Below are 20,719 nucleotides of genomic sequence, written 5' to 3'. Positions count from 1 at the left end.
TATCCAGATAAAAAATAATGCATCCAGGAAAGCCAGGCAGCGTCAACCTGTGTGATGTCATCACCCCAATTAAAGCTTTACCGTTATCTAAGTTATTATCATGGGCTCATCATCTGAGAGGCAGAATTTAAACCTCCACCACAGCCAGGAGATTCCTGACTCTGGGCATCATTGCTGGTGGGATGGGAGGTGCCTTACCCAGGCAGGGCTGGGCTCTCTGCTCGGACACCGCTGCTCCGGAGCTGGACCATCGCTGTGGGCACCGTGCCGGGGTCACAGCGCCGCACCCACGGCCTGAGCCCCCCAAAGCACCCCAGAGACGTTCTGGGGAGCATTCCCCGGGCACAGCTGGGGCTGGGGGTGCCCAGCTGGGGCTGGGGGTGCCCAGCTCTGCGTTAGGGCCGTGACTGGCGCTGCCAGGGGAATGGCAGCGCTGTGATGGGACAGCGGCGCGGGGCCCGGGGAGGCAGAGGGTAAGGAGACGTTAATGTGTGCAGTCAGCTCCCATCTTGCACTCTGCGAGTGTGCTGGTATGAGTGGTTCTGACACCCTGAACATAAACCAGATGGCCCCTTTCTTACGCCATATCATGCAAAGAGAGATTTGAATTAATTCATGTAGAAATCATGACAATTCTGTTGCTGTTGGAACTCAGTATAGCGGACAGGGTGGCAGGAGATTATGCTGAATTTTTAACTTATAAAATACTAGTGACAGATGTCACTGCCTGTTCTCCTTTGTTGTTTCTCGTCCTTTCTCCATCCCCTAGGGCCCTCCTGCCCTTCTCCAGAGCTTTACCTCTGGGCTGCGTGGCTTAAAAACTTATTTAAATACACTTTTGTGGAGAACTTTACACACCGTGTGTAAAGAAAGATCCGCCAAGCCCAAAGTGCGTGCCTGAAACACAAACACGCTGGGGAAAAGGAGATTTCATTTTTCAGTGAACTCCACCTGCAGCCCTTTTGCGATCCCATCCCCGATCAATAACGTTTTCCTGGGGATCGATGCCCCACGAAGGCGGCAGCGCCTTCCCGGGGTTTGCGTCCTGGGCATCCCCCTCCCCTTGGTTGCCTTCCACCGGGGAACTTTCTCCTTCCCCTCCATCCCCCTCCGAACCTGAATGAACACTTCTCTCAGTAATGGGTTTTTTCCACCTGGTTGAGTTGATGAAAGGTTTATGAGTTGACATTCAGTGCGAGGAGAACAAAGCGAGCGCGGGCTGTGCGGGCGCGGGGGCGGGCGCGACAGAGCTGCTGAAAACTTTATTACAAACTGAGAGGCGCTGGGAGCCATAAATCAGCCGGGTGCTCCCTGAGAACCCCGGGAAGCTGCCACGGCGCTGCAGAGGAGGCGACACAAGGATCGGCACCAGTGAGCCCCAGTGAGCTGCCCTGGACCGCTGGGAGGAGGGAGAGGAAGGAGGAGGAGGAAGAAGAGGAGGATGAAGCTTGCTGAGCATCCATCTCTCACTGGTCCCACTTCCCCGTGCCAGATGGGGACGTGCAGACTCCCCAGGACAAATCCCAGAAAGGTTTGGGTTGGAAGGGACCTTAAATCCCATCCAGTCCCACGCCTGCCATGGGCAGAGACACTTTCTGCAAGCCCAGGTCGTGTCCAAGCCGGCCTGGAAATCCGATTTCCAAACAGAGCAGCTCCAAAGGAGTTCCCAGAGGGGCAGGAACTGCTGTGTAGGGCCCAGCTCAGGGGGAGCTTCAGGCAAGAAGCTGCTCCTCGGAGAGCTGCCCGTGCTGTCCCTCCGTGCCCTGTCCCGGTTCCACCCGGGCTTGGCTCGGATCCCGCCTCTGCCCAGGTGAGAGCTCCCGTTCACCAACACCCAGCGGAGCAGCGGCTCACTGGGAGCGTTTGGAAACACCGAGCCCAAAACAAACAAACAAACAAACAAACAAACAAACAAACAAACGCCTTTCAGCTGGGATTTGTTGGGCAAGGCAGCGTTAACAGGCTCAGTTATGGGAAGCACCTTCAGCAAAACGACCGCAAGGGTTTTTATTTTGCACTACAGAGGAGAAAGAGCAGAGCTGCCCCCAGCTGAGCCCGCGGAGCGAGCAGGAGGTGAATTGTCACACGATGTGTCATCGTGTCATGGTGGCATCGCGCTGCCACCCGTGCTCGCTGTCCCCAAACTGGCCCAGCTGACCACAAACCTGCCTGGATGACCCCAAACCCAGCCTGGATGACCCTAAACTCAGCCTGGCTGTCCCCAAACCCAGCCTGGATGACCCTAAACTCAGCCTGGCTGCCCCCAAACCGGCCTGGCTGCCCCCAAACCGGCCTGGCTATCCCCAAACCAGCCTGGCTATCCCCAAACTCAGCCTGGCTGTACCCAAACTCAGCCTGGCTGTCCCCAAACTCAGCCTGGCTGTCCCCAAACCCAGCCTGGCTGTCCCCAAACCGGCCTGGCTGTCCCCAAACCAGCCTGGCTGTCCCCAAACCGGCCTGGCTATCCCCAAACCGGCCTGGCTGTCCCCAAACCGGCCTGGCTGTCCCCAAACCGGCCTGGCTGTCCCCAAACCAGCCTGGCTGTACCCAAACCAGCCTGGCTGTCCCCAAACCAGCCTGGCTGTCCCCAAACTCAGCCTGGCTGTCCCCAAACTCAGCCTGGCTGTCCCCAAACTCAGCCTGGCTGTCCCCAAACCAGCCTGGCTGTCCCCAAACCAGCCTGGATGTACCCAAACTGGCCAGGCTGACCCCAAACTCAGCCTGGCTGTCCCCAAAATGGCCAGGCTGTCCCCAAACCAGTCCAGCTGTACCCAAACAGCCTGGATGACCCCAAACTGTCCCAGTTGTCCCCAAACTGGCCTGGCTGACCCCAAACCAAGCCTGGCTGTCCCCAACCCGTCCCAGCTGTCCCCAAACTCAGCCCAGCTATCCCCTAACCTGGCCCAGCTGACCCCAAACCGGTCTGGCTGTCCCCCGGACCTTCCTGCACCGTCAGTGGGTCAGGGCTGCAGTGAGGGGAGCACGAGCAGGAGCACGCTCCCCACGGCTCCTCACAGCTGCCAACAGATCCCCACGGCTCCCCACAGCTCCCACAGCTCCCACAGCTCCCACAGCTCCCACAGCTCCCCACAGCTCCCCACAGCTCCCACAGCTCCCACAGATCCCACAGATCCCCACAGCTCCCACAGCTCCCACAGATCCCCACAGCTCCCCACAGCTCCCACAGCTCCCACAGATCCCCACAGCTCCCACAGCTCCCCACAGATCCCCACAGCTCCCACGGCTCCCACAGCTCCCACAGCTCCCACAGATCCCCACAGCTCCCCACAGCTCCCACAGCTCCCACAGATTCCCCACAGCTCCCACAGATCCCACGGCTCCCCACAGATCCCCACAGATCCCCACAGCTCCCACAGCTCCCACAGATCCCCACAGCTCCCACAGCTCCCACAGCTCCCCACAGATCCCACAGCTCCCACAGCTCCCACGGCTCCCCACAGCTCCCACAGCTCCCACAGCTCCCACAGCTCCCCACAGCTCCCCACAGATCCCACAGCTCCCACAGATCCCACAGCTCCCACAGCTCCCACAGCTCCCCACAGCTCCCACAGATCCCACAGCTCCCACAGATCCCACAGCTCCCACAGCTCCCCACAGCTCCCACAGATCCCACGGCTCCCCACAGCTCCCCACAGCTCCCACGGCTCCCCACAGATCCCCACAGCTCCCCACAGCTCCCACAGCTCCCACAGATCCCCACAGATCCCCACAGCTCCCCACAGATCCCCACAGCTCCCACAGCTCCCACAGATCCCCACAGCTCCCACAGCTCCCACAGATCCCACGGCTCCCCACAGATCCCCCAGATCCCCACAGATCCCCACGGCTCCCCACAGCACCCACAGCACCCACAGCTCCCACAGATCCCCACAGCTCCCACAGATTCCTCACAGCTCCCACAGATTCCTCACAGCTCCCCACAGCTCCCCACAGCTCCCACAGCTCCCTACAGATCCCCTCGCTCCATGACATGGCGCAGCATCCGCCTGCTTTCGAGCCGCGCTTGGAGCGCTCCGGTTCCCGCAGGCCCTCCCAGCTCCAGCCTCGGTTCTGCTCTAATTTAGCCCGTTAATTAGCAGTGTCTGCACTGAGGGGAGCGGTTTCTGGGGCAGCAGGAGCGCTCTCCCGGCCGTGCCGGTGAATCGCCCCCGGGCCGGGATGGGGAGCGCGGAGCAGGCCCCGGAGGAGCCGCGGCTCCTGGGCCGCCTCTCCCCGCCATCCCGGGCTGTGCACAGACACATTTCTATTTTAAACTCTGATCCAAGGCCATGCCTGCCTTTCGGAGCGCCGATGTCCTGGAAATGTCACCGCAGAGCAGTGTGCTCAAGAGATTAGAGCCGTTCCAGCTCGCAAATGACAGAGGACAGTCACAGATGTTACTGTAGCCATGGGGTCAGACGCAGTTGCTCAGGCTTAACTTGTTGAATTGCATTTAAAAAAACCAAAAAAACACCCCAAAACCCCCTAAAGCCGACCAAACCAAACCAAACTAACAAAACCAAACAAAAAGAAAAAAACCACCAAAGGAAAAAGAAAAGGAAAAGGGGCAAATCCTGAAAGATTGAGGAGCTGTGACTTTGCTCAGGTTTTATCCCAGCTAAATAAATCTCCTTTCCCCCATAACAACCAGTAGTCCTTGTGAGCCTTGGAGAGATGACTTTAAATAACTGAATTCCCAGGCCAAACTATGCTTAATATTTCCAGCCTGGTGTGTGTGGAGCAGTGGAAGAGTTATGCCAAGGATCGGAGGGGTGGGTGTGAGGCTCTGAGAACCTCTGAGCAGCACTGACAGCATTTCCAGAGCAGACTCACACCATGGGACGCTGCCATTTTTATGTTCCTCATTTGAGAGCTGCTGATTTGCAGATACCGAGAGCTGAGCAGCTTTCACGCTTGTACAAAACCAGGTGCATTTAAGACGTACCTTTAAGATCAAAATCCGTTTTAAATCACCGCTGAGAGTCTTGGCTGGTGTGTAATTGTGCTTCTGGGCACTGGCTCTGAGGAGCAGCCCGAGCCCTGGCCTAGATCAGCAGGCAGTGACACGCATCCCTCACGCTAATGCACTGCTCCTGGCTGTGCTGGGGAGAGGCACGGGGAAGGGCTGGCCAAAAGAGCCAAGATGTGCTGAAAAAAGCCCAAAATAAAAATCAGGTGTGACTGCAGGCTCCAGCCCCAGTGCTCGGCATTAATCATTTGCTCCTTTTCTGAGCTGGCATCTGCTCTGCACTTCCCAGCTGTTCTGAGGCTCTGGAGAAAGCAAAGGACAGCCAGGCTGGAACCCGTGATCAGCCAGGCTGGAACCCGGGATCAGCCACGCTGGAACCCAGGATTAACCCCACATTCGAGGGGTTTCACAAATCCTGCCCAGGCATGGGGAACCCGGTGCTGCTCGGGGTTTGAGGCAGCCTGTGGAAAGCCAGGCACAGGAAGAGACACAAAGCACCTGGATATGGGAATTTTTGTGAGCAAAAGCTTGAACTGAGCACAAGAGCCAAGTGCTGCTCTACCAAGACAAGCCCAGACCTAGAGCTGGGCCCTGGGCCTGGGCTGGTGGTACTTTCATCCTGCCCTGGCTTGGCTTCAGGGATGACTTTGTTCTGTCAGATGTGGCTGCTAATTATGAGCCCTCCAAGAGCCATTAGTGGTTAAACTGGAGGGAAATTGAGCCATATAAATAGCACCACTTCACCATCCTCTGTTTATATTAAGCTGGATTTCCCTTTTGATATTTATTGAGGGAGACGTGGATTTGTTTGAAGATTCAGCTCAACTTGTTAAGATTTTACTGGAGGAAGGAATTCAGCCACTGGAATTGCCACGGGCAGCAGGGGAACAGACTGGGGAGGGAAGGGGCAGTGAGCAGGGCTGGGGCAGAGCTGCCACCAGCCAGGCACTGCAGGAGGGCTCACACAGGAAATTCTGGGTGTGCAGAGCCATAAAGGAAGGGCAGTAAATGCCTCGTTGTTCTCAGTAGTTTCCAGGCTGGAGAGCTCAGCACTGGGAGCTGATATCATTTCAGTTTTAAGCTGGTTAAGAAATTAACAATCAAATAAATAAAAAAAAATAAAAATATAAAAATAAAAGTAAAAATAGAAATAAAAATAGAAATAAAAATAAAAATATAAAAAGAAAAATAAAATAAAATAAAAATAAAAATAAAAGATAAAAATAATTTTGGAGCATAGGGTCAAAGAGAAACCTCACTGAAAAACTATGAAAAAAATTCATTTGAAAAAGTCACTTTTCAGATATTCTTAGAAGGAAAGGTTCTTTTTTTGTTTTTTTTTTTTTTTGTTTTTTTTTCCCATGGAGAGGAAGTTATATTTTCATTTGAAAATAAAAGCAACTAGTTATGGTAAAAGGTGAGAGACACCTTTAATGAAATGATGAGAAGCACAAATTCTTTCCATTGCAGGAAGCAGTTTTTGGTCAGCTGCAGGAGCAGGGGCTGTCCTGTGGGAACTCAGACAAGCTGACTTTATCAGCTGCAGCCCCGAGGATGAGAAGGGGGAGGCCAAGGGCACAAGACACTGCAGAGAATGCAAAGACAAGGAGAACATCGGGCAGTTCCCCAGCTGAGAACGCCGCAGGCTGATCCAAGGGGGGATCAGTTCTCTGCAGTGACAAAATCCCAGGTCTTAAGAGCTTCTCCAGATGGGATCCCCGGAGCCAAGAGCCTGATCTCCAGCACCTCTCTGGGAAACTGAGGCTGGGAGTGCAGCTGTGGGGAATGGGAATTGCTTCCCGGCAGGATTTGGATCGGGACAAGCTGCCTGAGAACCTGCTGGCTCCCGGAGCAGCTCCCAGCCCGAGGAGTCCAGAAGGGCTGAGCAAGGAGCTGCCTGAGGCTCTCAACACTCACTGCCAGTCCCAGGGCCTTTGTGAGGGTGTGAAGGGAGATCCTGCCCTCAGCCTTGCCCTCCTCTGTCCCACAGGGATGGAATTTGGAAACACCTGTGAGGTTTTACCCGGTGCAGCAGGAATTGCTGGCTGATCCCAGCTCAGGGGATGTGGATTCAGGAGGACTGAGCTCCTCTGGGTTTGGTTCAGGCTCTGCAGCCACCACCAGAGAATCCTTTCTCCGAGGGGACAGCTATTGGCTTAGCAGCCCATCCTTGAGGCAGTGCTGGGTGGAAAGGAGCGGAAAAAAGGGGCAAAAACTAATCCCTGCCGTTTGTTGTCCACTTTCACTGGTAACTGGCTTGGTTGCCTCCACCGTACGTAATAAAAAGTATTAATCAACTTGATTTTTTCTAATCCTCAGGGATTAGGGTGCAGGGTGAGGCTGCACCTCGGGCTGGGGAAGCGACAGCTGCAGTTTAAGAGGAAGCAGCAGGCAGGGATGAGCAGCCACCCCCAGCTGATGGAGCCTGGAGAGCTCAGCCCAGCTCCGCGCTCCCTCCCCGGGCAAGCTGCAATTCCTCACGTCTGACAGCCCAGCCCCACGAAGCCTGTGAAGTTCAAAGCGCTCCCCACCTGGTGTTTCTCTTTTACGAGCACGCAGCTACCAAGTGTAACTTTGGGAATGTTTTAACCTTCCTTTCCCACACGTTGCTGTGCTCGCCTCCCTCTCGCTTTTGTGTCACCGGCTGCAGCTGAGACAATTTGGGTAAGGGGGATGAGACAGGAAAAATCTGCTCAGGATTAGTGCTCTGTTGAGTTTAAAAGAAGCTACACTGAGTAAATTTGATCCCTGGGAGATTTTGGGTGTCCAAAACACCTGGCAGTACCCAGGGTCCTGTTCACCAAGGGCTGGGGTGATGGAGAGCTGCTGGAAGCAGCCCAGGCTGGTCTGCAGAGGTTCTGGGAGCTCCTCGGGTGGCTCTGCAGGGTGACAGAGCCCAGCTGGAGCCCAGGAGGTTTGTTCTACCTGGAGCTGCTGCTCTGCTGCATTTCACATCTCTCCAGGTGAATAAATGAAGGGCCTCACTTCCCTGCACACTGCAGTGTGTGTACACGAGTGCTACTTCCCCTATCAGATTCCTGTACAAAAACTGCTGTCAGGCTATTAATAATCTGCAAAAACACCTTGAAACTTGACTCAATGAGGGCACATTGCAAATGGGCTCTAATGGCTTTTATTCCTCATCTCTGTCACCTCAGATCTAATCTGCCATTTTCTCATTTTTTATCCTCAAGAATCACCCAGCAGCTCTTTCCTCAGCTCAGGGGGGCTGTGAGGGGTGGGCAGGGGTTTGAGGGCAGGGAAGGGTCAGGGGTGTCAGGCAGAGCCTGGAACTGACACTGGATCCTGATTTTTTCCTTTGTTTTGGAGCCACTTCTGCATTTTTAGTGGAAACAACCAAAGCTGTGCAGCTTCTGTCCCCGTGTTTGGGCTCCCACCCCTCGTGCTGAGTTTGGTGTGGAACATTTGCCTGAAGAAGGAGCAGGGATCAGAGGCTGCTGAGATCCTTCTCCTCTGGAAAAAACGAGGGGAGGAGAGGGAGATACACTGCAGAGCCTTACACAGCACTTGTGACCTGGGCAGACTTTTAAACCTTCACACACTCCAGAGTTCTTAATTAGATATCACGACATTTTTTAATTAGATGGCATTGCTAGGTCTGTAATTACCTTTAAAACAATGGTCTCGGGGAGGCGGGGGAAAGGCAGGAGGCAGCTCCTGGCGGAAGCTGCTCAGTGTGGGATTCTCAGGGAGAAGCCACAAGTCCCTTTTCCCCTCAGCCACCTCAGCATCACAATCTGTTTAGGAGTTCCTTCTTTTCTCTTTTATTTGGTTATGCAAACATTAATTTAGGGAATATTTCTCAAGCCTCCTGTGGGAATCCAACCCAATTTCCAGAGACAAAGCACGTGCAGAAATGACTAACATTTCTCTTTGAGGAGGGGAGGAGATTTAAAGCTTTTGACTCAAGGTTTTTTTCCCCCCTCTTTCTTCTCTTTTCTTCTAAGTATCTCTTTATTCATCACTTTAATTACCTAATCGTAAATTTCTTTAGGGGGTTACTTAGAAGGAAAATTAGCATCAAAGCTTGGCAGTAAATTCAGGGGCTTTTGGAGCAGGTCCAAGCTGTTTCACCTGTGATTAATTAGATGATTTTTTTTTCTTTAAGTGCCAGAGGGCTGCTGAGGTCTTTAAGCAGTTACATGACTGCTGGCAGCTCAGGAATTATGATTGATGCTCCAGGCTGGCATTTAGGACTTCTGCTTCTCTTTGGTGCTTGCCTGGAGAAGGGAGAACACCAGAGAGCTGGAACAAAGGAGGGAAGGCACTGGGACCAGTTCACTGCTGGTGTTCCACAGGAGTTGGAGGAGGCAGAGGGAGAAAGGAGCTCATCCTACTCAGATTATGTCCTACAGAGTCCCAGTATCAAGTTATAGCAGCCTTCTCCTCTTTAAAGCTTTATTTAAGCAATGGGCGAGTCAAAGATGAAAGTGAAAGGAAAACAGGACTAAAACTTTGACCCCCAACCCTGAAACCTGTAAAAAAATACTTAAAAATCCATTTCCCTTTCACAAAAATCCAATATTCCTTTCTCCTGGCCCCAAAGGGCAAAGAATGAATCTCGTTGTTGTTTTGTTTTGTTTTGTTTTAGCAGAAAACCACAGAGCCAAATTCCAGACTGATCTGGCTCCTCCTTCTGGCTGGAAACAAAAATCCTGTTGTGCCACCGAAGGGTGAAAAACCAAACCCAAACCAAATCAACCCCCAAGTTCTCCATGAAAGCAGAAGGAGGCACCTCAGGCAGCTCTAATCTCATCCCCACACAGCTCCCACCCTGCTGGCACCAGGGGAGCTGTGCAGATCACCAGCACAGGTGCATTTCTGCATTTCTGGCCCAAACAATGCTCAGGGTGCTGAAGATTCCCAGTGGCAGCTCCCACACACAGCCTCTCTCCCACACCTTTCCTTCTCACAGCTTGTGACAACAGAGATTATTCCTTGCTGGAAGAATGTGGCATTGTTGACATTAAAAAAAAAGGCAAAACAGGCCTTTGCTTTGCTTGAACAGCACAGGCTCTCTTGATCAGCTGTCTGAGGTGCCTCAGCTGTACAAAGCATTTAAACCTGTCTAACATCAAAAAGTAAGGTAAGACAAGTCACTTTGATGCTCCAGAGCACATGCCTAACATGATTATTGCAGCATCTTCCTGGTGATAATAGAATTATGCAAAGGAGGCCTTGACCCATTAATGCTTTTACCTTTCTTAGGATTTCTCTGCCTGTTCCCTCCTTCCCGAGCAGCAGAATTGCTGGCTCAGGCAGAGCAGCTGAACAAAGGCTGGGAGGGACAGGAGTCACCTGTGAGCAGGTTTTGGTGTTTCTAGCAGTTTTCTCAGTGCAAAATGTGCCCTGGCACTGCACAAAATCTGCTTAATATCAGGACACAGAGGTCCAGGCACGTGTGGTTGTTTGAAGCAGGCAAACAAGAAGGAAGAAAAAGGGATGTCACCCCCTGTGTGCCCTGCTGGGACAGAATTCCAGCTGGAAGTGAGGGAAGGTTCAGCTGGTGACAGTGGAGGAACCCTGCAGGATCTCAGCCTGAGGATCCTGTGTAGCCCTGCCCAGGCTCTTCCTTCCAGCTCTCCTGACTGTTTCCAGCAGCCCGTGCTGGGGTCTGGCCTCAGACCCTGCTATTGAGCCTTCCCTGGCCACAGGGCAAACACAGCCCAGTGCCCAAACCCTTATCGCAGTCTGCAGATCCAGTGGGTGGTTTTGGGCCAAGGAACTCCGACAGGAGCTCAGCTGACTGCCTTGGCTGCAGCTCAGGGCTGCAGAGGGCTGCCAGGGGGAAGGCTGGACACTTCCTCTGTGTTCTGTTTGCTCCAAGCATGGTTCACTGAGTCCTGCTTGCAATCTATCCTGAGCTGCAAACGCACCAGGAGTTTATTCCAGGGAGGATGAGTCCAACACACAAAGACCCTGAGCTGGATCCAAACCCCAAACTTCCCCAGCACAGACACGTTTCCATCTGCAGCTTTGGGCCAAGGTTCTTCTCTTGCTTCTCACTCGTGTTGGGCTCCTGAGCGGCCTGTGCTGACCCAGTCCTGGCTGTTTCAGCTGTCAGGGATGCAGTTCCATGTCCTGTGTGCAGGGCTGGGATGGAGCTGGACACCTGACCCAGCTGTGCAGGGCTGGAGGACATCTGATCCAGCTGTGCAGGGCTGGGATGGAGAACTCCTGATCCAGCTGTGCAGGGCTGGGATGGAGCTGGACACCTGATCCAGATGTGCAGGGCTGGGATGGAGCTGGACACCTGACCCAGCTGTGCAGGGCTGGGATGGAACTGGACACCTGACCCAGCTGTGCAGGGCTGGGATGGAACTGGACACCTGACCCAGCTGTGCAGGGCTGGGATGGAACTGGACACCTGACCCAGCTGTGCAGGGCTGGGATGGAACTGGACACCTGACCCAGCTGTGCAGGGCTGGGATGGAACTGGACACCTGACCCAGCTGTGCAGGGATGGAGAACACCTGACCCAGCTGTGCAGGGCTGGGATGGAACTGGACACCTGACCCAGCTGTGCAGGGCTGGGATGGAACTGGACACCTGACCCAGCTGTGCAGGGCTGGGATGGAACTGGACACCTGACCCAGCTGTGCAGGGCTGGGATGGAACTGGACACCTGACCCAGCTGTGCAGGGCTGGGATGGAACTGGACACCTGACCCAGCTGTGCAGGGCTGGGATGGAACTGGACACCTGACCCAGCTGTGCAGGGCTGGGATGGAACTGGACACCTGACCCAGCTGTGCAGGGCTGGGATGGAACTGGACACCTGACCCAGCTGTGCAGGGCTGGGATGGAGCTGGACACCTGATCCAGATGTGCAGGGCTGGGATGGAGCTGGACACCTGACCCAGCTGTGCAGGGCTGGGATGGAACTGGACACCTGACCCAGCTGTGCAGAGATGGAGAACTCCTGATCCAGCTGTGCAGGGCTGGGATGGAGCTGGACACGTGATCCAGGGCTCTGCCTCTGCCACCCCCTGTTCTTTTCCCTCAAGAGCCCAGCTCTGCCCATTCCCCTGGGCAGGAAGTCTCCCGGAGCATCCCCTCAAAACAAAGCCTTTCTTCCCCCATTTTCCTGTCTAAACCAGAAAAAAGGACCAAGACCTCATCCCTGAGCTTCGGGAATCTGTTAATTGGCTCCCCAGTAAAATTACAGCGCCTCTGCTGCCTGATAATGATTGTAAATGACAGGGACTATCAGGTTTACCTTGTGATGTCCCTGGGGAGCTTGCAGTTAGTTTAGTCTGAACTCTGCGTCAGCTGTTTGGGTTCCTTTCTTCTCGGCATGTGGTATCTGGACTCAAGCTGCAGCCTTTCAAACCTAATTAGTGTTAGGGGAAAGAGAGGGAGAAAAAACACCAAACACCATCACTCTCCTCCCTCAGCTGACTCGGTAATGTACAGGCAGGGCCTGATTTATGGGACAAGTTCAGGGGGATTTTTTTGTTTGCGTTTTTTTCATGCTTATCAATCCGGTGTCTTTGGCTCAAGCTGCAAAAAAACCTGAATTTTGGTTTCAGTGACTGATTGCACGTGCAGAATTCTCTGGAATGGTTTCATTTTTTTTTCAGGAATGGGATACACATTTCAAACAGAGCTAATTAGGCTCTGGAGCAGCTGCTGAAGGATGAGATGATTTTTTTGATTGCTCAGAATCTTTAAACCAAGCCTAAATGTCTCCCTAGGAGAGCTGAAGCTGCACCATCGCTGAAATGTTGACATGGGAAGAATCAGTGGATAGAGCAGGTGAGAGGAGAAGTCTCCCTCTGCCCTGGAACTCTCTGAATTCCCACCAGGCCTCTTCCATCTGTCCCTGTAGCTGCCATATTCTGAAAATATCACTCTGTGCCCTTATCTCAGTCAGTATTTTTTGGAAAAATGGTTCAAACTCAGATAGAAGGCAAAAAAACAGGCCTGGAGTGCCTCCCTCTCTCTCTCAACCTCTCTCCCTCTCTTTTTTTTACTCTAAAATTGTTTCCTCTGCCTGCAGTGCATCAATAACTCCGTTCCCACCCTTCCCCCGAGAGCTCCCTTCCTGCAGGAGCCGCTCTGGGATCTGTCACCTGCCTTTCCCTGAGCAAGGGACCCGCGCGAGCTCGGCAGGAACGGTGGGAGCAAATCCACGCTGATCCCAAATCCTCTTACCAACGTCTGACCACATTGTTGGGCACAGGCCTATAATGCTGTTAGAGTAATTCCCAGTCTTTTAAAGTCAGGAGCTATAGTCCAGGCTGATGCAGGAGTGATACAGCTGCGGGGGAATCTGCACTTTACATATTTAACAGAAGCGTGCTGAGCTCTTTAACATATCATTGCTGTACTTTTTGACATCAAAAGGATTGCATTTCCATACTTGGATGAATTAATAGGATTTGCATGTCACCCTCATTCTGTACTTTCTTTGCTGAGTTCCACTGCAGGAATTTGAAAGGTGGGGAGGCTGCGGAGGTGCGCTCGTGTGTGTGAGTCCCCGGCGGTAACGCACGGCTCCGGGCTGCCTTTGAAGCCTCTAAAGGAGCAGCAGTTCTGTGACGTGCTCAGGAGATGTTTCCTTCTTCCCCAGCCCATGTTTGGCTGCAGCTGCAGGCAGAGCATTGCTGGGAACCCCTCTGCACACAGAGGCCAGGCCAGAACCTGCTCCCATCACCGAGCAGCTGCCCAGTGCCACTGACCCTGAGCTGGTGCTGCAGGGCTCCGGAGCCCACGGCTGGACCAGGAGGGAATTCAGGGCTCACTCGAGTACCTGGGCCGTGGGACTGAGCTCACTGGAATGTTCTCTGCCCACGGAGACCCCAGGAGCTGTTGAAACCATTGGCAGTTCTGCTGCAGCCTCCGAGGGGGAACATTTCCCTCACAGCTCACTTGTGCCACCCAAACTCCTGTGCTGGTCTCGTTTCAAGCTGAGCCAGCAGTGCTGCTCGGAGTGTCCTGAGAAATTCCCAAAGGCAGCCAGAGGAGGGGATTCTGCCTGCTGGAGGCTCCCTGCCTGCCATCCCCTCATCCCTGACACTGCTGGAAGCAATATTGGATTTCTTCTCCTGTTCCCTGGATTTCAGGGCAGCCCAGGGTGCCCCTGAGTGCTCTCCATTCCTGGACAGAGTCGGGATCCTGGGCCTGAGTGACATTTTATCCTTTCAGGCAGGCCCTGCTTTGTCTGGAGTCATTAATTACCCCCTGGCTGATTGACATATCAGCGAGCAGCAGCCATGGGATACTTTCTCAACACTGCAGCCTTCCCAGAAAAGCCTAACTGGACGTGACACACGGATCCTGGCCAGCTCATCCCTTGGTTTGTGTTGGTGCAGCTGTGGAAGCTCCACTCCAGCCCCATCCCCTGGCCCTGAGCTGGGGCAGGAGGAACGGGGCTCTCCAGAGGAGAGGTGGGGATGTCCTGAGGGGCTCTCCAAAGGAGAGGTGGGGATGTCCTGAGGGGCTCTCCCAGTGAGAGGTGGGGATGTCCTGAGGGGCTCTCCAAAGGAGAGGTGGGGATGTTCTGAGGGGCTCTCCAGAGGAGAGGTGGGGATGTCCTGAGGGGCTCTCCCAGTGAGAGGTGGGGATGTTCTGAGGGGCTCTCCCAGTGAGAGGTGGGGATGTCCTGAGGGGCTCTCCAAAGGAGAGGTGGGGATGTTCTGAGGGGCTCTCCAGAGGAGAGGTGGGGATGTCCTGAGGGGCTCTCCCAGTGAGAGGTGGGGATGTTCTGAGGGGCTCTCCCAGTGAGAGGTGGGGATGTCCTGAGGGGCTCTCCAGAGGAGAGGTGGGGATGTTCTGAGGGGCTCTCCCAGTGAGAGGTGGGGATGTCCTGAGGGGCTCTCCAGAGGAGAGGTGGGGATGTCCTGAGGGGCTCTCCCAGTGAGAGGTGGGGATGTCCTGAGGGGCTCTCCCAGTGAGAGGTGGGGATGTCCTGAGGGGCTCTCCCAGTGAGAGGTGGGGATGTTCTGAGGGGCTCTCCCAGTGAGAGGTGGGGATGTTCTGAGGGGCTCTCCAGAGGAGAGGGGGGGATGTCCTGAGGGGCTCTCCAGAGGAGAGGTGGGGATGTTCTGAGGGGCTCTCCAAAGGAGAGGTGGGGATGTCCTGAGGGGCTCTCCCAGTGAGAGGTGGGGATGTCCTGAGGGGCTCTCCCAGTGAGAGGTGGGGATGTTCTGAGGGGCTCTCCCAGTGAGAGGTGGGGATGTCCTGAGGGGCTCTCCAGAGGAGAGGTGGGGATGTCCTGAGGGGCTCTCCAAAGGAGAGGTGGGGATGTCCTGAGGGGCTCTCCAGAGGAGAGGTGGGGATGTCCTGAGGGGCTCTCCAGAGGAGAGGGGGGGATGTCCTGAGGGGCTGAGCTGCTGCTGCAGTGCCAGGGTGGGACCCAGCTGGGTGTGACACCCACGGCGGTGGCACTGCCACGTGTCCTCTGCTCCCGCAGGTCGGGTTTAAGATCTCAGATCAGAACTACCCATGTTGAAAAAGAGAAGAATAATCTCACCCCTGCCCCTCATTTTCCTGACTTAACAGAAATGCAATTGCTGCTTCTGCTGGCTCAGCCTGGGCTCACGGGGTCCCTCCCACGGCCGGCCTGCTGGGACAGGGGCCTTGGCTGGCTGAGCCTGGCACAGTTCCCCCTGTGAATGAGGGTGATTCCTCCTCTCCCATTTTCCAGGAGCGCCTGTGGGCAGCAGGGCTGTGCTGAGCTGCTGCCTGTGCTGGGTGAGCCCTGGCACCACAGCCCCAGCGAGTTCTGTGACAGCAGAGCAGCGCCAGAAGCACCCACAGCACAGCCCAAAACTTCCATTAACAAACAGAGCCAGCACAAGGAACTCCCTGAGTGATGATTGATTCCTGCTGGGTCCGCCTGGGTCAGGAAACGTTTGAGAGCATCATTTTTAAGGATGACTAAAAGTAGCCAGAATCACAAGGCCATTAATGTGCTGCTGCCTGGCAGGGCCGGTGCCATCCCTCAGCTCAGCATTCCCAGCACAGATATTTCACAAACCCGGATCCCAGCCTGGCCCTGCCCTGGAATCCATCACTGGGGCTCTGAGGAACCTGGAGGGCTGCAGGGAAATGTCTGGGCTGCAGCCACAGCATGGGGGCCACGTTCTGCTCCCCATGTTCTCTCCATAATACCTGCAGCATTCCTATTTCCTCACGGACCACATTGCTGCTTCTCTCCCGGCTCCCTGACTCCTCATGGCAAGGGTTTCCTGGATCCTAATCCATTGTTTCTGAGAAATCACCATTTATGACCTGCCTCTGAGCCCAGAGATCATCCCACAAGCTCAGAAAATGCCTGACACGTGGAGCTGTGCTCAGCTCGTGCTGAACTTGGCAATTAATAGTCCTGCATGAGCCTGATTAATTGTGAAACTCCTCCCAGGCTCCATGGGGAGGGACTGCAGTGAAGGTATAAAGGGTCTGAGTGTCTCCTCTGGGCAGGCCAGAGCAGCAGCAGCAGCTCCAGCAGGGCCCTGTCCCGAGGTGTCAGACCCTCCTCATCCCTCTGGGAAATGGGAGCTTGCCTGGCACAGACAAAGCTTTGCCCTTCTCAGCTTGTCCTGAGCATTTGTCCCGGGCAAGTTCCACCAGAGGGATTTATGGAAAGCTTGTTCAATCACGGGAAAGCTCCAGCTGGTTTTGTTCAGCTGTTTGCTGCTTCCAGGTTTGAAATTCCTGGGGTTTCTTTGCTTCGCAGCCCATCCCTGTAAATCTGAACCTATTTCTGTGCTGCTCAGGACTGCAGCAGGGCAGGCATCCATGTGCTGGGGACTGGGCTCCATTTGTTATTCTGTCAGAGATCTGACACGACTGAAACCCAAGCCATGTCAACAGATTGCAGCTGTTTTCCCTCTGCTGACACGCCACATCCTGCAGGGAGCTCGCAGGGCTGCAATCCCTGCCTGGAGGTGTCAGCCCCAGTGCACAGGATCTGCTCACAGGGGCTGGGTTCACCCTCAGCCCCTCTCTGTGCTTCCAAAAATCCCCCAGGGAGCAGAGCCTGGCCCGAGGGCAGCTGGGATCTCACCTGAGCTGCCTCTGCCGTGCCTCCTGCTCCTCTGGAAAGGGTAAACCAGGCCAAGCCCTTTCTGATTGATCCCTTAGAGAGCTGTGGAAGGACAGGGTGCAGCCACGGGACCAAACCCAGGTCTGCTGGGATCCAGCGCAGTAGAAAAGGCCCCAGGGATCTCAGTTCTGCTCAGGAGCTGCTCTGGAGTTGAGCTGCACAGCGAGACCTTTGTAACTCTGTTATTTTTATTCTCCTGACAAACCATCCTGCCTCCTTCAAAGCCACTGAATTAACACCTGAGCCAGAGCTTTTACTGTCCCTTGGACACGCAGTGCCTGTTGCTGCCTGCCATTCTGGAGGGGCCTGGGGCAATCAGTAAAGCAGCACAGCACGCTGAGGGGTTTGTCCCAAAGGGCTCTGCAGGGCTGGGGCCAGCCTGGGCTCGGCTCCCCAAAGCTCAGGCTCTGAGAAGAGCATCTGCACAGTCAGGAGCAGCAGAAAGGGGAGAAGAGGAAGGCCCAAGCCAAGGCACAATGGTTCAACCTGACAAATTCGGGAAATCTCTTACCTTGGCCCAGGAATGTCACTGTCATGCAAAAACCCCAAAGCCCTGCCGGTATTTAGAAAGTCTCTTGCCTTGGTTTGCTTCTCCAAGGCTTGCTTTGTTCACCCAGAGCTTCAGAGGATTAAAAAAGAAAAGCTCTCCTGGGAGCTGCTAATGGACATCACCAGGAAAATGTGATTCCCTGGATCCAGGGGATTGCTTGTTCCCAGGGATTGTTCCTCCTTCCCCTGCACGAGGGCTGGGCATGAGGAGATGGGACAGAGACTGCAGGAATTAAAACAAACCCATAATTTTTTTAAAAAAACCAAAAAGACTTAAAGGAGAAATCCAGAAGTTCCTGGGAGCACGTGTCCTGTTTCCTCCTGCTCTCACCAGTGAGCCAATTCAGCAGGTTCCAATCCAAAGTTTATTTTTAGGGATTTGTTCACATCCAATCCTGTTTCTCTTACCATTAAGTCTAAATTTTGCCTTTGCTACCTGGCACAGCCTCTGGGGCCTGAGTGTCAATGCTCCCATATTGCACAGGCTGGGCATAAAGTCAAGGATGGGATCTGAACTCCCTCAAGGTTTTGTCAGGAATGGAATTTTTTTTCCTGTTCAGACAGCGTAGAATGGATCCTCTCAGCTCAGAGGAGCAGGGGAGTGATGGAGATCAGAGTCCCTGGCAGGTCCTGGAGGGGCTGCAGCTCCAGCCCAGCACCTCTGAGGGCAGACAATGCACTGCCAGAACCCCTGCCAGCAATGGCAGGAATCAAATCCCTGCAAACAGCGGCAGGAGCCCTTCCCAGGCCGAGGCAGCAGCTCTGGCTGCGTGCTGGTGGCAGCAGCTGATGCCTGTGAGGGATCAGGGTGGTGCTGTGCCTTCCCTGGGTGCCACTGCTGGCTTTGGGTGCTGATCATTGCCTGGATACCTTTTCCTTGTGTCAATATTTTTGCTGTGTAACGGTACACAGCCTTCTACCTGAAACTTCACAAACTGGCAGGGTGCTATTACAAAAGATTACTTAATTGCAGATTACTACTGTACATTTGAATCTCAGTGTCTTATTAAGCTGTCAGCTTTAATTACCATTATGTGTTTAGATTATGCCACAGATTATTTAGTTTGGTACCTAGGTTTGCCAACCTGTTTGCTTTGTGACATGACAGGGGGGTAATTACAGCATTACTGGAAAACCTAAACTTTTCTATGGGAAAGATGAGAAGCCCTTGGCAGCAGCAGTGACCCCACAAGTGCTGGTTCCTGCAGGGTGAGCAGTGTTTGCCCCGTGGGGGTCTGGTTCTCTCAGAGCTGTGTGGTTCCCCAGCCCGGGAGGGAGAAGGGGCTGTGCACAGCAGCCGGGCTTTGTGGGGTGTGAAACGCTCACAGGGACCCCAAACCCTGAACTCTGCTGCCTTTGGCCTTTGCTGCAGTCCCCACACCCAGAGGCTGTTTTCCATCGTGGCCAGGGTGCAGAATTCCCTGGATTTGTCTCTCCAGGCTGCACAAGGTGGGATTTGGATGGGCAGGGTCCCTGGACGTCCAGCCGAGCCCCCTCTGTCCCCCCAGCCTCGCCCTACCCTGGAGGTTCTCACCCTGCCAGAGTCAGTGGCTGAGGAAGTGAAACCTCTGTGTCAGCCTTGCAAATCCCTTCCCTGGTGATGCCATCCTGTCCCAACCCTGCATTTCTGCCTGCAGAGCTCGGTGAGTGTGAGCCTGGCGTGCAGAGATGGATCAGCCCGAGCTGCAGTCAGCTCCGGGAGAGACAATTCCCTGTCCTGAGCCTCAGGTGCAGAGTGGAGCGCTCAGAAGGGGTAAAAACCAGCCTTGGCTTGGGAACACAGGGTTTTATGCACTGGGGAGAGAGCCCCGTGCTCTGCTGTGGAGCCGTCAGTCAGAAGGAACCCACCAGGCACGGTTTGTGCCCGGCTGATCTCCACCCGCCATCCCCTCCCCTGGTGCGACCCCTCCCGTGCCCCCCTCCCCGAGGGAAATGAGGGAAAGCATCTGTGGCTGACCCCGATGGGCACGGGAACGTGGCACGGGGAGCTGCCCAAACAGCCGTGCCTCAGTTTCCCCAGCTGGGCACGGGGAGCTGCCCAAACAGCCGTGCCTCAGTTTCCCCAGCTGGGCACGGGGAGCTGCCCAAACAGCCGTGCCTCAGTTTCCCCAGCTGGCCCCAGGGAGCTGCCCAAACAGCCGTGCCTCAGTTTCCCCAGCTGGCCCCAGGGAGCTGCCCAAACAGCCGTGCCTCAGTTTCCCCAGCTGGGCACGGGGAGCTGCCCAAACAGCCGTGCCTCAGTTTCCCCAGCTGGGCCCGGGGAGCTGCCCAAACAGCCGTGCCTCAGTTTCCCCAGCTGGGCCCGGGGAGCTGCCCAAACAGCCGTGCCTCAGTTTCCCCAGCTGGGCACGGGGAGCTGCCCAAACAGCCGTGCCTCAGTTTCCCCAGCTGGGCACGGGGAGCTGCCCAAACAGCCGTGCCTCAGTTTCCCCAGCTGGGAGAGCCCTGAGGCGCTGCTGGAAGGACCCAGAGCCAGCCAGAGGTGCCACCCCCGAGAGAGCCAGGGCAGCTGGGGAGGGGCTGGGGGACAGAGCCTCGTGCTCTGAGGGAACAAATCCCCCTGGAGCAGGACAGCGAGGGAAGGGCCGGGATCCTCCTGCCCCGAGCGTCTGTTCCACACCCAGCCAGAAAGATGCAGGGTAGGTGTAGGGTACAGCATCCATAGCTGTCACTGCAGATGGAGAGACATAAATTACAGGTATAAAAATCCATACTATTTACTTCCTCTCTGGATACAATCAGAAGAGCTCTATACATCTTTATATTTATGTAGCAATAAATACATTAGATAAAAGTAATCTATTCAAGTCACAATTACCTCTTACTCAAATATACCTTGTAACGAATTTGTCTCCTGTTCTGATGGTATATGCTGTGTATTGATATTATTTTGTCTGGTTATTATTAAAAAAACCCTGTCTCTGCCTCACTCTAATCTTTTCCTTGGCACAGCCATTGTTTTAAAAGCCTAGAATGATAATAAAGTATAGGGAAAACACTTAGGAGAGCCATCCATTTCTCAGCCCGTCCTCAGTTAATTAATACTCCACCTTCTCCAGAGAAGAAATCTCAGCTCCTTCGCCAAATTAAGGAAGGAAGAGATGCCATAAATATTCTGCTGGGCTGGAG

Source organism: Pseudopodoces humilis, chromosome 30, assembly GCF_049639895.1.
Source record: "Pseudopodoces humilis isolate 2021_Gansu_Grassland_sample_001 chromosome 30, ASM4963989v1, whole genome shotgun sequence".
Classification (NCBI taxonomy): Eukaryota; Metazoa; Chordata; class Aves; order Passeriformes; family Paridae; genus Pseudopodoces; species Pseudopodoces humilis.
Note: the sequence above shows the minus strand (reverse complement) of the source record.